The following is a 6,803-nucleotide window of genomic DNA, read 5'->3' on the forward strand; positions in this document are numbered from 1 at the left end:
TGTAAAATTTGTGGAAATAAAAAACCTAGTCCCGAGTCCTGTATTTGTATTGTAGAATTTGGATGAAACTCAGACAATTTCTCGAAAATGAAAATAAACTGTAGATTGATCACTGATCGCATAATGCACAAATCGTTTGGCAGGTGTCTGAAGTAGGATCTTCGTATTGATGACGACATGATATTTGTAAAATTTGTGGAAATAAAAAACCAGGTCTGCAGTAAGCAATGTTGGTATTATTCGTGATATACTTTTCTTTTTGTTCGTCATGATTTCAGCCAACTGACGAAAGGTAATGATATAAATAAGAATTGTGTTCTACCTTTCTGACAAATCTATGCTAATCCACCCCTCCTACTTTTTGTTTTCTTTTTTTCCCTTTTTAAGTATGACATGTCTAGACTTACACATGATATTACTGATTGGGTATTCTTGACTTTGTTTGCTTTATCTGTGTACTGTCATATTCGGTGCACGGGACTCCCATATTTAACCAAAAATATTATTTATGATTATATAGCATCGTTCATTTCGATGAAACTCTTCAAATAATCGTAAATTAGACAAAACTCTTCAAATTGCCTAAGCGTTTTGCGGACAATGTGTGGGTTTTGAAAATGCAAGTAGAGAGGGCCCAAAAAAGTGCACATGGCGACAGCCGATAATTTAAGCGCATTATCTTTCAACCCTTTATGTAAATAAGGAATCTGACTGGCTGAAGAAGCAGTTTGCAAAATGGTGTCCTGAAGGAGGAATTCGGCGGTGTTTTCACGGATTATTGTGTTTTAGACGTAATACTTCGCATTGAGTCACAAGGTGGGCTTAAAGATGAATGTGTCTTGATGACGGCCGTATACAGTATGCGGTGTAGAGTGTCATTTCGCTCGAGTCAGAGTTGCCAACCTTAGACTTTCCAAAGTAGATATACCAATGCCATATGAAAAAAAAAAAATTCTATGCAAGCGCCTGTGCCATAAACATTTGGTGATTATATATTATGATAGAGTTTTCCATAATATCTTAGAACTATGGCACCACATTTTAGTAAAGGACTCAAAAATTCATTCGGTATTCAGCAATTGCAAGATGGCCTTCGTGATCGTTTCGACTAAAGGTCAGCAAAAATGCTTAGTCACTTTTTGAATATAAGAAAACATTTGATTGTGGTAAAGAAATCGTATTTGTTCCAAAACAATGGATTCCAACATGAACAATGGTTTAATACCTTTTACTGCAGAAGTTAAGTAGATAATCGTTATAAATCCTTTGTAAAGTAAGACAATATTATTTAAAACAGAATATACTCAGAAGTAATTATCGGATCTTAACCTTTGGAAGAGCCTTTGTATATAATCATTTCAGTTTCATACCAGATTAATTTTGTGAATCAATATGAGGTAATACTCATTAAAAGTGAATTAAAATGCTTTTCATTAACATGATTTGTCGCTAGGCAAATATTTTCATATCATTTGATAAAGATAAAAATAGCACCATTTAACTGATTGGTTTAATGCCTTAACTATTCTAGAAATCGAGAAAACACTACATTGTAGCATTGCCTCACTTTTTGTTTTTGTTTTTGAATTCATAAACGTGGTATATGCAGTATTGTGTGTTAACTTGTTTGATTAAAAAAAACAACCCCCCCCCCCCCCCACAATTTTTTTTTATTTGAATATGCTCCATATAAACAGCGAAAATGTGTTATTCAAGTTTTTATGCCCACTGCTAGCCAATGAAATGTTTGTGTAAAACATAGTAGACTAGTACGTTTTTAACAAATGATAAGAGTTTATATATATATATATATATATGTGTGTGTAAACAATACTCCGTAAAGTTTAAAAACGCTGGTGTATTAGTGTATGTTAAAATTTCGTTTGTGATTTTGGCTCCTCTGTTGTTTTATATTGTTTCATTGTTTTGGTGTATAATGTCAGTTTTGGCATATAGTATTGTTATAAAGCATAGGAAGTTCGTTCTTATTTTTGTCTAATTTGTTTAAAACACAAACCAGGATATGGTCTTCATTTTATGAAATGTCATTATATGACAAATTATGTTGACCTGATTTTTTTTCTATGTTAGAGCCCAATCTTAATAACCTAGGTCCCTAACATAGCTTCATCTAAGGGCCTTAACATAGTAACCTAGGGCCCTAACATAGTTATCTTACTAAGTCAGGACCCTAAGATAGCAATGTTAGGGTCCTAGGTTACTAAGGGTCCTAACATGGAAAAACGTTGAATACAGTTCGTAAGAGTTATCTTCTCTGTGAGCACTGTTTATCGAAAATTGTTTATGTGCACCAATTATCGAATATGAAGAATTATACATTTTACCCATTTACTACGTTATCGTAATAACTGACAACTTTTTTTGCTATTTTGAAACGAAATCATTCAGTTTGTCAGATATTTAGCATCTTGACGTGAAAATTCGTATCTTATTCTTAAAGGGGCATTACTTCGTTCGGACATCAGAAACATGCACAATTTCTATCGATAAAATATATGTCGGAAAGATGATTATATGAGTGTTTGTGCCTACAATTAATGAAATTAACGCCGAAATATACAGGGAAAAGACGTTTTGTAGACAAATACGGTATGTCTTTGCTGTGATACTTCGGGTTGAATTAATACTCGAAGAACTTTGGTTTATCTTGAGAGTAAAACTGCTGTATTAATGTAAAGATTATAATTTTTACTACTTGGAAAAAATACATATGTTCCAGTGAGTTTATTTTTGACGAACTTACATATGTATCTTTATTCAAACGAAGGTATGACCCTTTAAACAATCAATCACAGCAGGAATAATGGCCGATTTGTATTGTAAAGTGATAATGTATTGGGAGTCTTTTGTACAATTAATTGCAGGAATTAAATCGTTGAAAATTTGAGAATATTAATCTATGCATGATATACTGGGTACAAAATTTTACCAGGTCATGTATCTATTCTTGGATGAATTTTAATTTCATATCAAATTGATATCCTGCATGATAAGGGGCTCACAATCCTTAATAGTGTACTACAAATTATAATTCCTGGGACCACACGTGCGTATCGCTTTCCAAACATTCACTGTCCATTGATACATATAAAGGTAATACCATTATATCAGGTATAGCTCAGAACAATACCGTAATACTTTAACGAGCAAAAAGGTTAAGTAGATAATCGTTCAAAAGTTCAATGGGAACAAAACTGTTTATTAATCAATTTTTTGCTTGAGCAATTTTCAATAGAAGCGGATAGTTTTTTTAAAACTAAATTTAGGTAAAGAAAAAAGGCAGATATATGAGCATTATCCTGATTGCTGCTCTATTTACATGTATGCATTGATCAAACATTAATTAAACTGATCTTGACGTTATTTAGCCATGAAAGTGTACTCCAAATCAAATGCAAAAAAATAATTCGTAAATGTTAATGCAATCTGCCTTGCAAATAACCAAACTTGTTTTTTTCCCTGTTTCCGTTTCTTCTGTTGAATATTTCGTTCTAGATATTAAATAACAATTTACGTCTAGTATTTGATTAAATAGCTTGAATATATATCTTCCTCATATGGTGGTTCATGTTTGTCTATCAGGAATGAAGGTTCAGTGTTTTTGTCCGTTTTGACGAACATAAGTTTTGAAACTTATGATCTTACGATCTTACTTGGTTACACAGTGTAGCTATGTAAGGTTTGGTCAGGTTTGAAATGGATAACCCATTCATCTTTCATGAACAGGCGGGGCTCTACACTTTGACTGGGTTAGTCACTTACCCGAACATGACATTACTAGTAGGATGTTCGAGAAATTCTCTCTGTCATGGTTATTTCCCTTTTCGTAAACATATTTCATGCAATGTAAGCCTTATAAGTAAGGAGTTTTTAATTAATCTTTTTTATTCTGTTACAAAATCTTTGGTGTTTCTTATTTACGGCTTGTATTACCCCTGTCAATCAAATTCTGCTGTATCTCACCGCTAATCTTCTTAACAATGACCATGAACTATTGGCAGAGGATTGTAGCAAAGAACGCTGAGAGAATAGAGGGGATAGGCAGGCAGCGTAGTTGACCTGTTAATTGCAGTTTGTTTTGTGCATGAATTCTTAAATATGAAGAATGATCTATTTTATCCCTCGATTTCCATTTATGGTGAAAATGTATTGCGTGTCTGTTGTACAATCCTTGATACATAGGAACAGGAATTAAATAGAAAATCTATGACATAATACACTCACAAGTACGACATAGTATCAGGTCATGGTATTTTCATATGTATCTCTTCCTGGATGAATTTTAATTTCGTATCAGATTGATTTTCTGCACACTAACAATACTAAAAAAGTACTGAAAATGATATTACATTTCTGTGACCACACGTGCGTATCACTACTCAAACATTCACTGTCCATTGATAAATATAAAAGGTAATGCCATTATACCGGGTACAGCTCAGAACAATACCTTAATACCTTAACGAGCCAAAGGTTAAGTAGGTAATCGATCATAAGTGCATTGGGAACAAACTGTTTATTAATCTTTTTTTTTTTGCTTGAACAATTTTCAAAAGGAGCGGATATTTATACAGGTCCCTGTCTTTTTTTTTTATTTTACTTTAAACGAAATTGAGGTAAAGAAAAAACAGACAGATATTTGAACATTGTCCCGATTGCTGCCCTTTTTATCTATATTTTCTTAATATATCAATACATGTATGCATTAATCAAACATTAATTAAACTGACGTTATCTAGACATGAAAGTGTACTGTAAATGAAATGCGAAAAATAATTCATAAATGATAATGCAATATGTCTTACAAATAAGTCAACTTGGTTTTTTCTCCTGTTTCCGTTTCTTCTGTTGAATATTTCGTTCTAGATATTAAATAACAAGTCTACGTCTAGTATTTAATTACATAGCTTGAAAATATATATTCCTCATATATTGGTTCATGTTTGTCTATTAGGAATGAAGGTTAAGTGCTTTTATCCCGTTTTGACGAACCGAAGCTTTGAAACAGATCTTACTTGTTAGCTTTGTAAGGATATGTCAGGTTTGAAATGGATAACCCATTCACATTTCACGACCGGGCGGGGCTCCCTACACTTAGACTGGGTTAGAGGCAGAAGTTAGTCACTTGCCCGAACACAATATCCTTAAAAGGATGGTCGAGAACTTCTCTCAAATATGGTTAATTCACTTTTCGTAAACATATTTCATGCAATGTAAGCCTTATAAGTAAGGAGTTTTTAATGAATCTTTTTTGTTCTGTTACATAATTTTTGGTGTTTTGTTTACGGCTTTTATTACCCCTGTCAATCAAATTCTGCTGTATATCACCGCTAATCTTAACAATGACCATGAACGTATTGGCAGAGTACTGTAGCAAAGAACACCGAGAGGTTGACCTGTAAATCCTAGATTGTTTTGTGCATGAATTCCTGAATATGAAGAATGATCTATTTTATTCCTCGACTTCCATTTAAGGTGAAAATGTATTTCGTGTCTGTTGTACAATCCTTGATACCTAGGAACAGGAATTAAATCGAAAATCTATGACATAAAACACTCACAAGTACGACATAGTATCAGGTCATGGTATTTTCATATGTATCTCTTCCTGGATGAATTTAAATTTCGTATCAGATTGATTTTCTGCACACTAACAATACTAAAAAAGTACTGAAAATGATATTACATTTCTGTGACCACACGTGCGTATCGCTACTCAAACATTCACTGTCCATTGATAAATATGAAAGGTAATACCATTATACTAGGTACAGCTCAGAACAATACCTTAATACCTTAACGAGACAAAGGTTAAGTAGGTAATCGATCAAAAGTGCACTGGGAACAAAACTGTTATTGACCTAAAAAACCCAGATATTTTAGTTTTGTCTGATTGCTGCTTTTTATCTAGATTTTCTTGATAAATATATCAATACATGTATGCACCAATCAAACATAAACTGAAACTGATCTTGACGTTATTAAGGCATGAAAGTGAAGTCAAATAAAATGCGAAAATAACAAATATATCTTCAAATACAGTTTGTTCTTTTTTTTCTGCTGAAACTTTCGATTTAGATATTAATGAAAAACCTATGTCTTGACTATGATTGCATACTTTGGAAATATATTTTCCTCATATGTAGGTTCATGTCTGTCTATTAGGAATGAAAGTTTATATTACTTTTCGTTTTGACGACCAGAAGTTTTGATAAGATAATAGGATATGTATATTTACAATATGTGTTTAAAAATTGAAGCAATCTTTATCTTGAAATATGGATATGACTTTTAAAACTTTACGTACATGCATGACTTAAATATGTCCATGTTTTAATCTATAACAAGAAAATCGTAGCATAAAATTCATGTTTTTATTTACAAAATGTGTTTAAAAAATGAAAACAAAATAGTCCTTCATCATCAAAGTTTATGATTACGAATATGTATATGCATGTTAATAGACACCTTATACAGGTTCCAAATTCAGCTAGGTTCCATTTAAATCCACATATAACAAAAGGTTGATTACGACTTTGAATTATCTCATTGAGAAGCATCATATTTCCTAGGTATGCAGTAGGCTTTGTCCAATAATTGCTATCTCTATTGATTCCTAAGTCACAAAAAAAAAAAAAAAAAAAAAAAATGAAAATCAGGCTACAAAGATGGGAATAATAAAAATAGGCCTTAAATGTACTTTTACAGGTAAAGAGGATTTGAAAAGATAGCTTGGTTAGCTTGGAAAGAACTGTCACATTTCTGACCATATGTGTTCACAT

Source organism: Pecten maximus, chromosome 4 (assembly GCF_902652985.1).
Source record: "Pecten maximus chromosome 4, xPecMax1.1, whole genome shotgun sequence".
Lineage (NCBI taxonomy): Eukaryota > Metazoa > Mollusca > Bivalvia > Pectinida > Pectinidae > Pecten > Pecten maximus.